Source organism: Myotis brandtii, unplaced genomic scaffold (assembly GCF_000412655.1).
Source record: "Myotis brandtii unplaced genomic scaffold, ASM41265v1 scaffold344, whole genome shotgun sequence".
Taxonomy (NCBI): domain Eukaryota; kingdom Metazoa; phylum Chordata; class Mammalia; order Chiroptera; family Vespertilionidae; genus Myotis; species Myotis brandtii.
Genome location: NW_005363247.1, coordinates 2,453,816 through 2,474,244, shown reverse-complemented (window position 1 = coordinate 2,474,244; position 20,429 = coordinate 2,453,816). Strand labels below are relative to the sequence as shown.

The following is a 20,429-nucleotide window of genomic DNA, read 5'->3' as shown; positions in this document are numbered from 1 at the left end:
TCCAAGCTCCTGTTTTTCTAAACACATTTTATATAATTAACACGAATCCTAAATTAAGCAATTTGAGAATACAACGTAAATGTCTACCTGGGTTTATCATCAGTCATTAAACAGTTGACATTAAGCCATTGAATTAGACACAGCAGTTTATGATATGGAGAAAAAAAAAACACCACAAAACAAAACCGAATAAAACCAATCATTGAAAAACTTGTTTAGCTTTCTGGATCTTGGAGAGAAAACACAGGTTCTTAAAATGCTGCTACCTCCCTACCTGTTTTCAACTAGCAAAGCACATGGAATCATAAAAATCCGCACACATACCATTTGTCTCTGAAAATAGCACTAAGGTATGTGAAGTCTCCAAATTAAAGCTTCCCCCCACATACCCGCAACTGCAGGACATTGTAACCACAAATGCCTGGAGATACTGGTTGAATCATCCCTCTTTCCAAAATTGTCCATCTGTCTTTAGTGTAGTTGTGATCTGGAGGTTCAAGTTCACTTACTCACCGAGTTGCCTGCCAGCTTAGATGCCCTTTGTAGGTGGAAAATTGTTGGTCTCTGTCCCTTCCAGCTTGCAAGTAAAATGAAGCTGCCAAGAGATAAACACATTCTAAGTTTATCATGCTATTCTTGGCCTCAAACTACAAGCCATAAGGCAACTATTGCTCAAGGTACCGTGTTTACAAGTGTTCAGTCCTCAGCTGTTTCAGAGACCCAACAAGATGGAATTTCTTCCTGCCAGCCTATATTTTGTTTTTTTTTCCCTAAGCGTTCACATTTCTCAATTCCTCTTATAAAAAATAAAATAAAAAATAAAAAAAGGAGCAGCTTCTTTGACAGAATCTTGAAGGTCTGAAGTCTCATTAACACTGTGTTTATGATATTTTGGGGTTTTCTCCCCCAGAGGAACCATACATTCTTAAAGAGACTAGAAGCTTCTGTTGTCATCAAAATTATTATATTTATCATCATCATTATCACTACCATTATTTTATTTGAAAATGAACAAGATGTATATGAATGTATTTTTATAGAGGCCTTTTGAATTTGTTTACTGCATTGGCCTTAAACGCATTTATTATTATGAAATCCATGTTTCTCTTTCAATTAATATGATTTTTCCTCTTACGTGGCTATAATGCAAGTGATTTAATTAGTTTGGTAATGTTTTCAAAACCTGAAGAAAGAAAAAAGTTTTTTGTGGGATTTTTTTGGAGAGAGAACGAATAGGAGTTAACTTTCTTCACAAATGTCTTCCTGGCTGCGTTGGATAACAGGATGTATTGAGTTCATACATCTTAAATATAAAGAGGAGTATAGCTATAGCACATCCTATATTGGCACAGACTATTGACATGTATTATGTATGATGTTACACTGTTTAAATTATTAGAAATCACATTAAAAGAAATTATAATAAGATAGGGCTTTTTACCAAATCTAGAGTATTTGGCAAAGATATGATAATCAACTTCAATCCTTGATTTACGAATAAGACTTTGAGCTCTCAGAATTTTATAACTATATTCTATACCATAATTATTTGCATTTCATTAAAAGTAACGTTCTCTTTAGAGTTCACCATAGTACATGCATAATTTACCTACAAAATCAGGCCTTAATTATTTTCTCAGACACCCTGAAAAAAAATTGGGGATTTACTCTCACTAATGTCTTCTCCTTCAATGATTTAATGTTGAATTCCCTGACCATGTGACAGGTGAAAAGAACAATAAAGAAGTGTTACTTGTTCTAGTTTAAGTTCTAAGTGTAGAGAAGAAAGATTTGCAACAATGTACTCTTTGATTACAAGAAAACATGTATGGTTAATCTGGAGCATTACTTAGGTTCACTCAAAGTTACCAAAATCATTATGTCCTCATTGGAATGGGTAGAGAGAACTATAAGAACTAACAAGCCTAAGGGTTAGAATGGACTACAATCCACCCAGTGGCCTCTGAAGATACACATATCAGATAATGGAACACAGTGGATGAGCGTTTTATTTGAAAATCATTTATATGTCATTAGAATTTACCTGCAACACTCTAGTAACAATTCTCATCAACACCTGTAAAATGTGTACTACCTTTTCCCTTTACAACTCAAAGTAGCTAGTAAGGCTCATGTATATTTTGAATACTATCTGGTCAAAGACATTTGATGTCTTTGCGTTACAGATTTCTTGCTCTTGATTTATTAATTTTCAGTGTTTTTAAATGTTCTTATCTAACACATAGTGCTTAAATAGACTATAAAGTTAGCTATAATGTTTCAAAACTCATATTATTAAAATGTAGACAGGCTTCTATACTAAAGTCTAAGAAATGGCCTAGATTCCGAGGGAGTAAGGAACTGATTGCTCATTAGTGCCAAACAGTGCTAACAGGCATTATCTTTGATTGAACTAATATGCACTTTCTACAACTGCTGGAGGGGACTCAGTGTTTTTATTTTGCTGTTGACAAAGGCACAAGGTAGGCTACTAGCCAATATGTTAGGACTTGTTATGGAGAGACTTCTTGAATAGTATTTTATAATCTTTTGTACTATATTAATGTATTATTTAGTATATTACTTACTTAATGTATTACTTGTTTCTAAGTCTGATTCTTTGTTTAAGCTAAATGTAAATAACCCAGAATTAGAGTTATGAAATAGGTAGGCACCAGAATTTAAGGTAACTAGTAAGAAATTAAAATTTTAAGTACCAGTTCACAAATAATGAAACAATTAAAACACACACAACCTTTTTTCTAAAAGATTAAGAATTGTTTTTAAAAGTAGATAGTTTTCCTATTTTTGAAATACATTTTCATTACTTATCAAGCCAGGATGGCTTTCCAGTTTTCAATTTAACCTATTAGAATCCTTAGTTTTGATACAATTTCTTTGCATTTCATTTGGTGGATGTCTTTGAGGGGATATGTGTAAGGTCATGCTGTACCAGTACACATTGGTAATCTAGATAGTGCTATTGTGACAACACCTGTAAATCTCAAAATCTCAGTGGCTTAAATAAAACAAGAGGTTTTTCTCGCACACTACATGCTCAAGAGGGAGAAGCATCAGTCTTGAGGTTAGTTGGAGACTCTAAGTATCATAGTTACTCCAAGACCCAGAGGATGGAGGCTTTATTTCAACACATACTTTGATTACTATTCAGGCAGGAAAAGGGAACAAGGTGAATTACTTCATGGCTCTTCAAGCTTCTATCTGGAAGAGACATGGATCACTTCCTATCACATTTATTTAGCCAAAGAAAGACACATGATACTGACTAGCCCCAAACATGGTAGATTAATACTGCTACCTTTTATCTTGAAAGAGGAGAAATGAAAATTTCCTGAACAGGTCTCATGTCTTGATTAACCCGAGGTTTAATGCTTATAACTACTAAGGGAATTACTTTTTCTTAAGCTATCAGGAGTAGAAGGCATTTGATACAAAGTTCTACTTTCCTGCCTACTAGAAATTTAATAGTTGGGTACCATTCTGGCATTTGGAATATATGACATTAGAAAATGTGGTTCTTTAGTCTTAAACATTATGCTGAAACACTGTTAAGTATTATCAATAATTTAATTTAAAAGAATCAATAAATTTTGCACATAAATATAAAAATTTAATAAGTAAAAATGTACCTTTAAGGACTTTATGCAAATCTTATTTTGTTCTATGGCCTCACTAGCAACAGTGACATAAGGATTATCCCAAATCTTACATTTTATATTTCCCCCCAACAAATTCAGATATCAGAAGCTCAAGAAATAACCTAAAAAATCTCCTTAAGGACAATACAGATTTACATATGGTTATTGTTACTTATATAATAAAAGGCTAATATGCAAATCAACTGAACGGTGGAATGACTGGTTGCTATGATGCGCACTGACCACCAGGGGGCAGCTGTTCAATGGAGGAGCTGCCCCCTGATGGTCAGTGTGCTCCCACAGGGGGAGTGCCACTCAGCCAGAAGCCAGGCTCATGGCTGGCAAGCACAGCAGCAGTGGCAGGAGCCTCTCCCACCTCTGTGGCAGCACTAAGGATGTCTGACTGATGGCTTAGGCCACTTCCCACTCCCAGATTGTGAGAGGGCACAGGCCGGGCTGAGGGACCCACCTAAGTGCATGAATTTCGTGCACCGGACCTCTAGTTTTTGTATACTATCTTATAATAGAAATTTTCCCTACCACCCTCATTTTATTTAAAATAATTAATTTACCCTCCCTCCTTAAACAACTAAAGAAAAAGATAAAATATATGAAACAATGGGCATTGGACAAAAATTAGTATAAGACAGTGATCTAAGAGAAGGGAACTAAATAGCTGTGCTCGATGGTTGCCCTAGTTCATTGCCTATGATTTCCCTAGTTATTGTCAGGCAGGGTGCAGGGAGTTTGGGAACCAGTGAGAGCCCAGAGGTCTCCCTGAGTTGAAGAGGCAGGGAAGCCAACATGATGGGACTTTGCAGAGCAGATGCCAGAAAGGAGAATTGTACTAAGAAGAGAGAGAGGAGCAAAGACAGAGAGAGCTCTGGAAATCTGCACAGGGTTTAGTTGTATACATAATGAACACATGTATATGAGAAAACTACTCAAGGCCAGAGAAAGAATGTCTGGAAGAGAATATTCAGAACAATCCCTGGTGATCACAAGAGATGAGAATACATTAGTTTGTGTTCTCACAATGCAGAGAGGGAAAGTCCTCAGAATACACAAGACACATGGTAGAACACTCAAGATGGGTATTGCCCCAATGGGTGGGGAGTCGGGGGCAAAATTTTCTCTAGACTAAACATTGCCCTGGAACTGCCTAACAAAGCTTAAAAGCAAACTTTTAAGGATAACAATTATTTTCAAGTAACTTCCATCTTAAGCCAAAGCTCAAGAATATACATATTCTTGAATATATATACATCAATCTGTACTCCATAGGTAAAAAAAGAATTTGTATGAAATTAAAAACTGACATGCAAAGAATATAAGCCATGAAGAGGGGAAAAAATCAATCAATTCAAACACAATGAAATATTATAAAATTAGTAGAAAAGCACATTAAAACAGTTATTATAATATTCATATTCTATAGGAGATAGAGAATGGCATGAGTGTGTTCTAGACATCCTAATTTGTGAATTATATCAGAGACTATGCTGAGTGAAAGAAGTCAGACAAAAAAGACAATGTATTCTATGATTTCATTTATATAAAATTCCAAAAAATGCAAACTAATGTATAATGACAGAAAACAAGTGAGTGGTTCCCTGGAGATGGCAGGTAGGGGAGGGGGGAATAAAGGGCTGGATTACATTGGGACACACAGAAAAAACTGGGGGACAATAATGTATATATTCATTACCTCTACTGTCATGATGGTTTTATGGGTGGGTATATGTTAAAACCCATAAAATTCTACATCAGTATTTGTAGTTTCCTTTACATCAATCATGCCCCAATGCTACTCTAAAATCAAATCTAATATATCTGTACTAAAACAAAAAAGACTACAGATACCTTCATTTGTATGTGATCAGTTAATAGCAGCTTTTTCATAGATCAAAAGTGACCATTTTCAAGTTTTTTTAAATGAAATGTACATGGGTTTTGACTATCAGACCATTTAACATAGCTCCTACTGAGGCATAAAACTAAAGCTACACCTAAGAAATATATGTATTTGAAATCATGCTTAAATGCCTTACTGACTATTCATATAAGTGAAATGATCAACTTGGCTTTGATAATCAATTCCTAAAGACAGCTGAAACGTACAAATCAATTATGTGCATGGGTTAGCCCTCCACGTCCCATTGTGGTCTTAATAACATTATTAGAAGAAAAATGCCATTCTCCAACGTGATCTCATAAGCCACCATGATTTATAGCCACCCCTCCGTATTTTCTATTCTAAAGAACAACTTTGTGGCTTCGCTTAAAGAAATTGAAGTCTTTTGTTTCTCCCTGAGGTTGTCATACCAACAACAATTATTCAATTCTAATTGGTCTGTAGGAGGTCAGAATCAGTGCCTAAAAACGCACTTTAAGGATTTCAATTTCAGCTCAGTGGTTAAATTACAGCAATCTCTCTCTTTATGGTAATATTATGAAAATGCCTATTTAGACCTTATTTGCACCTTCTTTTTTTCTAGAAAAAGTTTCAGTCCATTAATAAGGAATAAACTAAGGGTGTTTTTGACCTTAAAATGTGATTGTTTTGCTTCTTCTTAAATTTATCTTTCTCTGTTTCTTTGTGATGTGAAATCATGCTTTTGTATTTTAATAAGTATACCATCCAGTTACGGTATATTTTATGTCTGAAAAATTAAAGCACTAAAGAAGATGAAGCCATCCTAAATCTGATTATTTTATAGCTACCTGAACTCCCCCTTTCCTCCCTGCTTTCTCCCTTTCTAAAAAATACTAAAGTTTTCTTTCACCTAATCTGTAAGCCTCATTATGCTCATGTGTAATTTATCATAGCTAAGATCCATGTGTTTAGCAAGGATAGTAAATTAGAAATTATACAAAATATGATTTGATAATAGTTAAATTACCAGTACTAGTCATTGTAGGTTTGACCTTAAGACTTCTTATAATCTTTAATGCTGGTTTGATTTTCACAATCATAACACAATTTACCAAATCTAGCATTTTTTAGAAAAGTCTGAGTCAACATTTTCATATGTTAATATTTTTAACAATGGCATAGAGTCTTCCAAAAGCTACCCAATGTTTTTCCTTGCAAGAGAAATATTCACATGCCATTAATTTATGGACATGGCAATGGTTCTTACTCCAGAGGAGTGGAATCTCTGCCTAATCTGCCATTTTCTAATTTGATTTACATATATCCATGTCCTTAAGCTTTGGCTTGATCTACTTTTTTTAAATCTTACTATGTCCCCCAGCAGAGATAATGTATCATTGGGTAACTTTTTGTTCCTAATTAAAATTTAATGGCATCATTTATTTCTTCTAGAATATTTAACTCCTAACCAGCTGTGTAGTTAACCTTATTCCCTTAAATATAGCCCCTAATTGTCCCAAAATATTGGCAGAAAATATTGAATAACAAATAAAATGAGAAAAATTTGCCTAGCTTTTGAAACATTTGAATCAACTAATGCTCAGATATAAAAGAAGTTATTAATTTTACTTAGAAATTCTGGAGAAGGTAGCTTTATAGAGGCATAACAGACAAGTTGGAGGAATTATTTTAGAAAAAAAACAAAACACCAATAGGATTTAGTGCATTATTCTTACTAACAACTATATACTATAGTTAACATTATAACTTAACAGACAACATTATGTTCTAACTAGAGGCCTGGTGCACGAATTCATGCACCAGTGGGGTCCCTTGGCCTGGCCTGTGGGATTGGGCCGAAATCAGCTCTCCGACATCCCCTGAGGGGTCCTGGATTGCAAGAGGGTGCAGGCCAGGCTGAGGGACCTCACCAGTGCACGATTGGGGCTGGGGGACGCGGGAGGTTGGCCAGCCAGGGAGGGACCATGGGAGGGGTCCAGGACATGTTTGGCCCATCTTGCTCAGTCCTGATTGGCCGGACTCCAGCAGCAAGCTAACCTACCAGTTGGAGCATCTGCCCCCTGGGGGTCAATGCACGTCATAGCGAGCAGTTGAGTGGTCTTAGCCTATCATTAGCATATTACACTTTGATTGGTTGAATGGACGACTGGACACTTAGCATATTAGGCTTTTATTATATAGGACTAGAGGCCCGGTGCATGAAATTCATGCATGGGAGGGGGGTCCCTCAGCCCGGCCTGCACCCTCTCCAATCTGGGACCCCTTTGGGGATAACCAGAAGTCGGATATCCCTCTTATAATCCAGAACCGCTGGCTCCTAACCACTCACCTGCCTGCCTGCCTGATCACTCCTACCTTGCCTACCTGCTGGCCTGTTGGACCCCAACTTGCTCTCCTGCTGGCCTGATCACTCCCACCTTGCTCCCCTGCCAGCCTGATTGACCCTAACTTGCCCCCCTACCAGCATGATCGCCCTTAACTTGCCCCCCTGTCAGCCTGATCACCCCTAACTGCCTCTGCTTCAGCCCAGCCTGAGCCAAAGTCTGGCTTCCCTCTGTGGGAGATGACCTAGCAGATCAGGGGAAGGTGCCACCCCCATTACCCCGCTAATGCTGCCACTGCTGGCCTGAGCCTGGGCCATTTGCAGCCTTGCCTGGGCCCTTCGCAGCCATTCTTCAGCCCTTCACAGCCACACCTCAGCCCTTCGCAGCTGCCAGCGGCTGCCTGAGCCTCAGCCCTCCCAGCTGCTGCGGCTTTGTCCAGAAGGATGTCCAGAAGGATGTCTGGAAGATGTCTGCCCTAATTAGCATATTACCCTTTTATTAGTATAGATTATGACCTTTGTTGCTTCTTAGCTATGTGATTTAAACAAGTTTAATAACATTTTAAAATCTGAGATTCTTCACATATAACATGGCAATGATAATTTCTACTTCAAATATGGATGTGAATGGTTAAGTGGAATTATGTGCATTAGGTACTAAATGCCAAGTGAGCATCCAATGAATGCTACATAATAACAATAGAATGCAGGGAGAGTACAACAATTGAAATGATTTGAAAAGAGAAAAACTGAAGAATGTAATTATGAGAATGGTTGGATAAAAATGAAATATTAAAAAATAAGTTTGAGGCTCTATCAGCTTTTAAAAAAAAACAGATTTCATTTCTTAGAGCAGTTTTAGGTTCACAGCAAAACTAAGGAAAGGCACAGAAATTTCCCAGGGACCTTTCTGCCTCAACACATGCATGGCCTCCCCCATTTTCAACACCCCCACCAGAGTGGTACATTTGTTGCAATTGATGAACTTGCATTGACACAACATAATCACCTAAAGTCTACAGTGTACATTAGGGTTCACTCTTGGGGCTGTACATTCTAGGGGTTTGGACAGATGTACAAAGGGACGTATTCACCATTGTAGTATCACACAAAGTGGTTTCATGTCCTAAAATTCCAACATGAGCTGGCTGGAACTGGGTGTTTCTGTCACTCAGATCAGTTTGTTTCTCAGAGAGCCCAGCAGGTTAGATTCTGGTTAAACTGTTTCTCCTGCGAGCAGAACTGGTTAAGAAGAACACAATCTTCTAGTCAAAATGGTTCCTTTTTCTTCCTCCTGCTGGAAGCATAAGGGGATTTTTCTCAAATATTCACTGTGAGAACCAGCCTGAACTCTTGGAGGTAAAACTCACAAAAGTGGGCGAAGGGGGTCACCCCTATGACTGGGGCCCCCTGGAGATTTAAACCTCAGAGTTGTGCGTGCTGAGCCTCAGGTAATTGATCAATTACAGTGCAGGTTCTCCTACCTCCCTGTCGGCCCCTCCACCCTCTCCCGCAGAGGCTTCTGCTCCGGAGGGGGGTCCCTCAGCCCGGCCTGCACCCTCTCCAATCTGGGACCCCTTTGGGGATAACCAGAAGTCGGATATCCCTCTTATAATCCAGAACCGCTGGCTCCTAACCGCTCACCTGCCTGCCTGCCTGATCGCCCCTAACCTCTCTGCCTGATCACCCCTAACCCCTCTGCCTTCTGGCCTGATTGCCCCTACCTTGCCCCCCTACCAGATGATCACCCCTACCTTGCCCCCTGCCTGCCTGATCACTCCTACCTTGCCTACCTGCTGGCCTGTTGGACCCCAACTTGCTCTCCTGCTGGCCTGATTGACCCTAACTTGCCCCCCTGTCAGCCTGATCGCCCCTAACTGCCTCTGCTTCAGCCCAGCCTGAGCCAAAGTCTGGCTTCCCTCTGTGGGAGATGACCTAGCAGATCAGGGGAAGGTGCCACCCCCATTACCCCGCTAATGCTGCCACTGCTGGCCTGAGCCTGGGCCATTTGCAGCCTTGCCTGGGCCCTTCGCAGCCATTCTTCAGCCCTTCACAGCCACACCTCAGCCCTTCGCAGCCACACCTCAGCCCTTCGCAGCTGCCAGCGGCTGCCTGAGCCTCAGCCCTCCCAGCTGCTGCGGCTTTGTCCAGAAGGATGTCCAGAAGGATGTCTGGAAGATGTCTGCCCTAATTAGCATATTACCCTTTTATTAGTATAGATTATGACCTTTGTTGCTTCTTAGCTATGTGATTTAAACAAGTTTAATAACATTTTAAAATCTAAGATTCTTCACATATAGCATGGCAATGATAATTTCTACTTCAAATATGGATGTGAATGGTTAAGTGGAATTATGTGCATTAGGTACTAAATGCCAAGTGAGCATCCAATGAATGCTACATAATAACAATAGAATGCAGGGAGAGTACAACAATTGAAATGATTTGAAAAGAGAAAAACTGAAGAATGTAATTATGAGAATGGTTGGATAAAAATGAAATATTAAAAAATAAGTTTGAGGCTCTATCAGCTTTAAAAAAAAAACAGATTTCATTTCTTAGAGCAGTTTTAGGTTCACAGCAAAACTAAGGAAAGGCACAGAAATTTCCCAGGGACCTTTCTGCCTCAACACATGCATGGCCTCCCCCATTTTCAACACCCCCACCAGAGTGGTACATTTGTTGCAATTGATGAACTTGCATTGACACAACATAATCACCTAAAGTCTACAGTGTACATTAGGGTTCACTCTTGGGGCTGTACATTCTAGGGGTTTGGACAGATGTACAAAGGGACGTATTCACCATTGTAGTATCACACAAAGTGGTTTCATGTCCTAAAATTCCAACATGAGCTGGCTGGAACTGGGTGTTTCTGTCACTCAGATCAGTTTGTTTCTCAGAGAGCCCAGCAGGTTAGATTCTGGTTAAACTGTTTCTCCTGCGAGCAGAACTGGTTAAGAAGAACACAATCTTCTAGTCAAAATGGTTCCTTTTTCTTCCTCCTGCTGGAAGCATAAGGGGATTTTTCTCAAATATTCACTGTGAGAACCAGCCTGAACTCTTGGAGGTAAAACTCACAAAAGTGGGCGAAGGGGGTCACCCCTATGACTGGGGCCCCCTGGAGATTTAAACCTCAGAGTTGTGCGTGCTGAGCCTCAGGTCATTGATCAATTACAGTGCAGGTTCTCCTACCTCCCTGTCGGCCCCTCCACCCTCTCCTGCAGAGGCTTCTGCTCCAGGAAAGCAAGGTCTCTGTTCTGCCAGCTGGTTTCCAGGGCAGCAGTTCTCCCCGTGACCTCGGTCTCACAGGTCCAGGAAGGGCTGTTCACTTTTCATTTTGTTCAGCTTTTTACTTGTCAGGATGGAGTGGCAACTCCCAAGTCTTGTACATGCCATTCTGGGAACTGGAAGCCTTCTATCCACTGTGGACAATTGTTTGAGATATTTTATTACAGATATTAAAATTTAAAATATCACTTTTCAGATTCAGTCCTCCAAACATCGTATCTTTGAAATTAATGTGCTATTTAAACAAATCACTGTGTCAATGATTTGTTAAGCCTTCATGAGATTACAGTATTGAAGGTGTTGATAAAGTGACTAAATTATCTTTTAAATTGCACATTTATATTTTATAATGTACATTTTATTTTTATATGCACAAAATTTTAAAGATGAATATCCCAACATGCTACTCGATATTGTACCATGTGTGTGGTCTCTCTGTGTGTAGATGTGTATATTCTCTCTCCCAGTCTCTCCTATTTTGCATTTATTTGTGCCTGTCTTGAAGTTGGTTCAATTTTATTTAGTCACTTGACTTGATTAAGTACTGGATCATGTGAGAAAAGGTAATTAGGACCTTAGTTCAAAAAGACATAATACTATTGTTACTGTAGCTCAAGAGCAGAACATAGTTTTTCCTGAAGAATCTCATGAACACCTAGTAAAGTCTGTGTTGCCATCACTGAAGTTTATGTTTGAGGGAAAATATTAATGTGAATTGTATAACCGTAAAATTATTTAAGATGTGAAATGTAGAAAGAGAATTGGTGATTGGAGCTCATACACTGGAAAATGGAAGAAAGCCAAAACATTGTCACTAACACTTTGCTTTTGTTAAGAAAATGCCAAGGGATCTTTTCACAGATTGCAATACAATTGCCTTACCTGGCTCCCGATGTGCAGTAACACACCACATTTAAATTTCCATCTGTGGTGTCTTGAACTATTGTTCTCACTGTGAACTGCCTTCCTCCCCCTAGTAAATCTGCAGGTTCTGAAAAACCTTAGAACATACTTCTTTAGCAGGACAAGCAACTAAACTTGAAATTAGAAATGAAGTTTGTAGTATTTCTGGCAACCTTGGCATCATTTCATGTTTCAAAACAAGTCAGTTTGCATTGAAATTCCACACAGTCTGGCTGGTGTGGTTCAGTGGTTGAGCATAGATCTATGAACCAGGAGGTCACAGTTCTATTCCTGGTCAGGGCACATGTCCGGGTTACAGGCTTAATCTCCAGTAGGGGGTATGCAGGAGGCAGCTGATCAATGATTCTTTCTCATCATTGATATTTCTATCTCTCTCTCTCCTTCTCCCTTCCTCTCTGAAATCAATAAAAATATATAAAAAAAGAAATTGCACATAGAAAATGCTACATTTTTATATGTCTGGAATAATTCATTTTTCTTGAAATCTTATGTATTCTATTGCTACATTGTGCCTATATGAGTAGAAAAAATGAGGATGCTGTGTTTTTTGTCATTTCTCTGGGAAACTTATTAATCAACATCCTTAGAGTGAACCCCAAATAATTGATGGTTATAAATTAACTGCATTGATAAAAGTAACTATTTAGCAAAATTACTTTAATACAATTTTGTCTATGCAATGTTTCCTTTGTACTAGCTAAGTTGTGTTGCTGAAATTTCACATGCACACTCACACAACATCTGGTTTGTAAGTGCAATAAATTGAAAGGAACATTAAAGTTCATGAGCTTATTATATGACTTATCTTTCCTCTTTAAGTAGAGGCAATGATCTTTTAAGCTTTCTCTTTTTTACATTTTTTTCTACAAGATAAAACATACTATGCTATATTCAACTTTCAAGAACTTGGAAGATTAATTGAAGTTAAGTGTTTTAAGATCTTTGAAAGGAAAGCTCACATAAAGTATTCATATGTACTTTAAAACAAAGGGGTATACACATGGCGATGTCTTTCATATCTTTGCCTTATAGATTAACCTAATAACCATTTCTATTTTTAATGCATATTTTTTCATCTGTAATATATACTTTATATATACATTACACCTATCTATACTAAGAAAAGCCTAGGTGGCCCTCATCACGATGTTGTCACAAGATGGCTGCCACAAGATGGCCACACACACAGGGGAGGCGGGGCTCTGCGGCCGCTCTGCACAGTGAAGCCTGGGGGTCCCACAGCTCTGTGCGGCACTGAGGAAGCCGGTCCTGGCGTCTCTGCCACCTCGTGTGGAGGAGGTGGGTCCTGGCAGAGGAGGTGGGTTGCGGCAGGGGAGGGCAGTTGTGGGTGATCAGGCCAGCAGGGGAGGGCAGTTGGGGACGATCAGGCCAGCAGGGGAGCAGTTAGGCATCAATCAGGCTGGCAGGGGAGCAGTTAGGGGGCAATCAGGCTGGCAGGCTGAAGCGGTTAGGGACAATCAGGCAGGTAAGCATGTGAGTGGTTAGGAGCCAGCAGTCCCGGATTGTGAGAGGGATGTCCGACTGCCAGTTTAGGCCCAATATCCCGAGGGGTCCCAGATTAGAGAAGGTGCAGGCTGGGCTGAGGGACACCCCCCTGTGTACGAATTTCATGCACTGGGCCACTAGTTATACACACACACACACACACACACACACACACACACATATATATATATAGTATAATTTTCATCTCTTCTCCATTTTCTACATTACAAGTTAACATCTACAAAGCACTTAAAACAGTATTTAACATAGTCATGTATCAATAAATATTAATTAAATAACAATATTATAATTATTGTAATGTTGCTATTGAAATGGCTTTCTATTCATTGTTGCTGGCTTTCAAAGTTGCACAATCTTTAAGGACCTTGAAATGATCAATAAGCCTAAGAAGCTACATTAAAGCAAGTTCCCCTACAATTTTGCTCAGCAATCTTGTTGCTAAGCAACTAAGTTTGTTTATCCTTTCTTGTTTGGGTCAAGACTGGGGGTAATGAGCTGATGTTGCATGTCAGAGAAATGAGTTAGTGGCTGAAGATGAACTTTAAACTTCCTGACTTTGCATTATTTTCCCATCTAGTGACCTCCTGGGTAATTCTGAGCACATTATTCCACTTCTTTAGGGTGTTCTTTTATCATTAAATTAACAATTACATAACAGGGACTTTAGCAAAGTGCCTACATCCTGATATAAAGATGATCCAAATAATATGACAAAGCAATTAGATTTTAAGACAAATATTTCAAAACTTTTAAATAAAAATAACATAGAAATATCTCTTTTGCCACAGTGAAATATTTGTGTGTGTGTTTTTTTCTTTTTGCTGATTTTTTAGTTCCTTTAAGAAATGAATGGCAGAAGTGATTGACAAGGCACTATATACATTTTCAAAGCCAATCCTTATGACATAGTGCTACAAATAAAAATGTCTATAAAGATGCATAAGTTATTTCTGTAGGAATAGAAGGGATGAGTTATATGCTATTCCATTTTGATGAACTTGAATCCAGTTTCTAATCAACAAGATTGCCCTATACAATAAACTACTGATTGTGACTGCTGGCGTTAACAGTTATAGGACAAGAAATGTGTGGCACAATTTTCTCCATTCAACTATTCATTTCCCTACTGCTTCGAAGGAGTCTTTATTTCCTTATGATCTTTCTCAAAGTTAGCCTGATCAATTGTGCTAAATGTGCCCAGTAGAGCTGATGAATACATGGACAACTTTGTTGATTGCTAAGTAGTGTCAGTTTGGCCTCAGTTCCTCATTTCTGTCAGAGTTCTGAAAATATGAATTTAGTTTCAGGGTGTTTTTGCACCCTTGTAAGATAATGCTCCGTACTCAAAACCTCTTTATTTTTTATGCACACTGGTAAATATAATAAATAGATGTGCAGAAGCTGATATCCTCAGGCCATATTATCTCTTATCTATTTAGTCTCTCCAAACTCTGCAAATTCCTTTTTTCTCAGCCAGTGCTAACTAGAGACCATATGATGTGTTGTATTCAGTTGGAACAAAAAGCTTTATAAGAACAGTAATAGGATAGAAAACATCAACAAAACCTCTACTTTTTTCAGTCATCATAATCTCTAGCTCTGACATTTGGATTTGAAGTTTGGAGAGACGCTATGAAACTGCAGTGAAAATTATTTCTCAACTCCAAAAGGCTTTCTTTTGTAGGCATCCAAGTTTCCATTTTCATAGCAAGTGTGTAACTCAACATAAATGTCAAGGTTTAAAGAACATTGAAACGGCGTGGATATTTATTTGAAAAAAAATCACTTGATAAATTTCAGAATGCACTGTTTTGTTTATTTTTAAAGAACCTGTCAAACTATATTGTTGGATTAACTAACTAACATAAATTTCGTGTGGTAGATTGCTATGTTCACCACAGTTATAATGTGCTTTCTTCCCACTTTCATTTGGTATGTGTGGTAGCAGATGCCTGTGTAGCTGCTACTGGTTCAAAATTATTCTTACTGATATGCTGTTGGGAATACAATCAGAAAGATACCTTTATTAATAAATGTTCTCCCATCTAATTTATTATTCATTATTCATACCTAACAGCTTAGCCATTTCTCATGAAAGCTTCCCTATGGGTTCAAACATGATCTCTTCCATAGCACAAACTAGGGTATTGGCCAGCTGCTACCTGTATTTCTAACTAGTAAATATGAGAGATTATGCCAATTGTGGAGGCAAAATTAAAGATTATTAACCATTTGATGAGGATTGAAAAATCCATATCCCCCAAAACATTATTTTAAAAATAAGAATTGAAGTATATTTTCCTCTCTTATTATTCTCTCTATCATTCTATGGTAGAATAGTCATAATAATAAAAAAAATTGTTAAGTTCTATATCTATGTATACTCTGTACTAAAAGCCTTATATGCTTAATTTCATTTTCTCCTTCAAACAACCCTCAAAGCAGAAGAGGTGCTATTTTATTTCCATATTTCTGGTAAGAGGTGCAGATAAGTGATGGAGGTCGTGCAGCTAGTGATAGTAGAGTGGATTCTAATGCAGGCAGCCTCATTTCACTCTTGTCCTCCTGACTCAATGCCGCACAGCATTAGACCAACAGGGGAGTCATCAATATGAGATTAAATTCTTTATTTAAAGGTTGTTTTTCTAGATGTTCCACATTATTTGGTGTTGATTATAATCAATGTTAATCTAAAATTTTCCAAAATATGTAATATAACCTTATATTTGAATATTAATTAGAGAGCCAAACTATTAAGCCTTATAAATTATAGACTATCACAACTTGAAGAGGCTTTTACAATCATTCTGCCTTATTCACACATAAATGAATTGAAAATCTGAAATTTGTGAAGAAAAGCTATTTATCTCCACTCATAATACCTGGTTAGAATTAGAGCCAGTGTAGGAACTTGGATCTCCTGGATCCCAGTGTGCTGATAAGTTCTGTTTCTTTCTTAGTAATGACTGAAGACAAATTCTAGGGAACATTCACTATCATTTTCTTTTGAGAGGATATTTTCTTCCTGAGTACATTGTGTGCTGCTGATTTTCACTATACACATATATAAAAACTTGGGCAAAATGTACGCATGCATACATACATGTACAGGTCTCTTATTAACTTTCAACTACTTCCAAAAATGCTTGAAGGCAGTTAGGTCATGGTTGTATGTATGTGAGAAAAGATTTGTTAGTAGCAAAAATCTAAATAACTTGCTGATAACTAAAGATAACTCTGATGAACGATGATGTTTCTGCTAGATGGAAATATTAGATGTTCCCTGATTCCATTGGAAAATATCAATGAGGGAATTTTCATCAGGCATTTTGAAGATATTATCTAGGAAGATATAAATGAATTTGATGCATTCCTGTGGGCAGAATTTTTAACACTCTCAAATGCTTCACACTTTTATGTACCAGGCCAAATCCACTTTCAACAATGTAGGCTAGATAGAATGAAGAAAATAAAAAGTTTCCTAAGATAGTCACCAGTGTAGAAAGGATCTGCAGACATTTTCAACAAAAGAGTTCAATTTCTTTGAGCTCTGTACAAGTGAGAAGAGAGCAATGTCAAATGTTTTCACAGGATTTCCCAACAATTTCCTATGCCAGGGAATTGTAGCATACTTTTAATTGCCCCATCTACTCCTTTTATTCACATGGAATCAGGCAAAATAATATCAAAAAAGCTTCTAATCTATACTTACGTAATTTTTCCCTTATGTATTTGGGTAATTTGCATTTTATTTCTCAATTGTTTTGAGCATTTCTGAGAAACATTGTTATGTTTCTGTTAATACATTTTCAGTTTCCTTTAAGTAATTGAATGCCACCTTAGCCCCAGCGATTTATGTTATTTTCCTGAAAAGCTGGCATCAAGGGGATTTCTCAGATAATGTTCACCTATTGGAATAATTTTCTTACATTTTGTAATTTGTGTTTATTATCCTTGTTGTGTCATAGAACTCCATCTATTCCATAGCAAATACTCACTAATACTTACTAAATTAATGAGCTTTGCTGGATTCTTATCATCTAGCCAACTGTTTGCTTCATTTTTAATGAAAATCAGCAGTTACTTTGATTACCCATAGTACAGTTATTCCCCACATGTATTGCCCTATGGATATTAATAGGAAACAATCTTCATTGTAATACTTATTTTAATATTGTCGACTGTCATAATCGTTACCATCAAAGGAGTCCTAAAAGCATTATTTTGAGGTGTACACTAGAGGGTGGTGTTTTACCTGGACACTAGACCGATCAATGTATTGGCTTTGAGAAAGAATGAAACATTTTTACAGGAAGTGTTTCCCATGTTTAATGTTACATAATTCTCAGCACATATGCCCCATTAACAAAGTTGATGAAGCCCAGGGAATGGAAGCGGAGACTGAGTCACTTGGCGGCCTTGCTATCCGTTTTTTTCCACACATTCCAGTAGGTGTTTGGTTCTCCTGAGCTCCACAGGCAGAGTGTCAGTTGAAAACCAACACTGATCACAGGGTGAGAATATATTTGACTCTGTTTAGCTACAGGGAATTGGAAAGCACATGAGGCAAGTACTGAATGAGGGTAAAGCTCTTAAACTCACCACTTCAATCTTCAAATCCTTTGAATAATATATGTGTACTCCCATGACTGACCTCAGAACAGAAACCACCAATAATGGAGGGGGGAGGTATCTCTGGGAGAACTCATGTTTCCCTCGGTGCCCTGTTTCCTCTGATTTTTACTTAGTTTCTCCCCTCCCTAAAAAAAGTTTCTAATATAGTGCAGCCCAACTGTCATAATAGCTTGCATGGAATGATCAAAATGTTGCTATACATTTCCCCCCTCAGCAAACATTTTAATGGTCATGATAGGTTATAGCTCTGGTTTAACTCATTTTGCTTCTAGCTGTTGCTTTGATCTTTGAGTTTTCATCAATTGACTCTTCCAATATTGGTAGTAACTTTGCTCAAATTTTGAAATCTATTGTGGTTTCTCATGACAAATGTCCAAATTTTCACTGACTTTTATCTGGACATGTGAATGAATACATGAATGGAAGAGGGGGAGATCTCAGGTTTTTTGCTCTCAAATTTCCCTAAAAGAAAAACATTCCCCACCCCCCACCCCTGCTATGGCTAGGGAAAATTTCCTTATAATGCATGCAAGTCTTCATCTGATGTTGCAGGCTTTCAGACCTATATTCTTAATTACTCTTTACCACTATCTGATTTAGAAAGACTGCTCGAATCAAGATCTCCTGGAACAAATTTTAAAGCACAATTTTACAGGATTGGATTAAAGCTGAGTAGACTGGTTCCTATTAAAGTTAAGCCTCATCCAATGCAGCCAAACTCTCTGCTGAAGGTAGGTGCACACTTTCCTTCCAATGTTCCATAGCCTGGGCTCTGCTGTCTCCATGCTCCCTGTCTTCAGCAATATGATAACATTGCAATAATACTCAAACGCTGACACAACAGAAAACGTTGCCAGTTTGGCTCTCAACCTTGGCACGCTTTTTGTTATAGCTGCACCCAGGCTTACTACTTGAGTTGCACAAAACTTCCAGAGCTCTTCCACAGCATGTCTTATAAAGGGGACTAAAGAGAGATGCTAATTTTAGACAGAGAATTGTAAATAGGACAATAAATAAAAGCTCTGTTTTGGCAAATTGGAACTTTCTTTTTTTCCCCCCTTTTAAATGTGTGATTCTTTTTCCCAAATGTTGCACTAGGTTTATTTTTAAAGGTGTCATCTATTTCCATTCCAGTGCTATGTCATCTATAATTTAAATTTATGAGATAAATCTTGAGGTTCACCAGTGGAGCAGCTGTAGAATTCTAGCCACTTTGCCGTTGAAAATGCAGATCTGCTGAAGATTTTTGTGTCTGACAAGCCCCACTGAAAGCCCCTCATTCCCTTCCCTGACAAGCATCCATCAACATGTAATATTTATCCTTCTGTTTTAGGTTCACTACAAATAATTGGCGGGCCCTCATCAAGAAGACTGGTTCCCGCGGAGGCAGCACCACCTGTGTAGTTTCATGGAGCTGGGAACAAATGCCTTGGAAAGGAAGCTTTCCTAGAACTAATAGATAAAATGAATGAGGGATATTTACTAAAAGGAGTAAATGCCAAATTTGCTCCTCTATTTTCATGATAATTGTTCTTTAATCTTCCTTCTATCACCATCAGAATAGCAATGGAATATTCATGCATACATTTTATGGCTGAAAAAAAATCTTCTTGTTGACTTGCCTTTTACTCCACTTCTCTTTCTAGGTAGGTAGGTAGATAGATAGATAGATAGATAGATAGATAGATAGATAAGTAGATATGGGTATTTATATATCTGCGCCTTTAACTTTACAATTATTATCTTCTCTGGACTCAACCTATGGGCTTGTATTGATTTCTGTTTTTAACACCCAGCAAACATGAAACTTTTAGAACCAATTGTAGCTGTTATAATGGCAAATTTAATTTGCCAGGGTCTTCCCATGATTGCTATGACCTCCAGTTTTCCGTAACCCCCAGACCTAGATTCCCCTTGTTAGAAGAGGAGGTATTCTTAAATAATTATGTTTCTGTAAAATGCATTGTTCTGCACTGTTAAAGAAAAAAAAATAAGACAGGTAAATGAAAAAAAATGAGTTAATATACTGATTATATATATAAAAGGCTAATATGCAAAGTGTCCCTTTGGGAGTTTGATCGGGAGACTGGGAGTTTGATTGCTCAAAATGACATGTGCTGACCACCAGGAGGTGGCATAGAATGAAGGAAGGCCCTGGCCAGCAGCCAGCAGT

The 20,429-nt window shown here is 38.0% G+C and overlaps 1 long non-coding RNA gene across 1 annotated transcript in view; it reads left to right on the top strand.

Annotated features, from left to right (window-relative positions):
• The window catches only part of LOC102250128, a 211,792-nt gene extending 192,155 nt beyond the window's left edge, over positions 1-19,637 (top strand). The window contains exons 7-8 of the long non-coding RNA XR_313880.2: positions 18,857-18,987; positions 19,590-19,637. This is a non-coding gene — a long non-coding RNA (uncharacterized LOC102250128). The remainder of the gene's footprint in view (positions 1-18,856; positions 18,988-19,589) is intronic.
• The last annotated feature ends 792 nt before the right edge of the window (positions 19,638-20,429 follow it).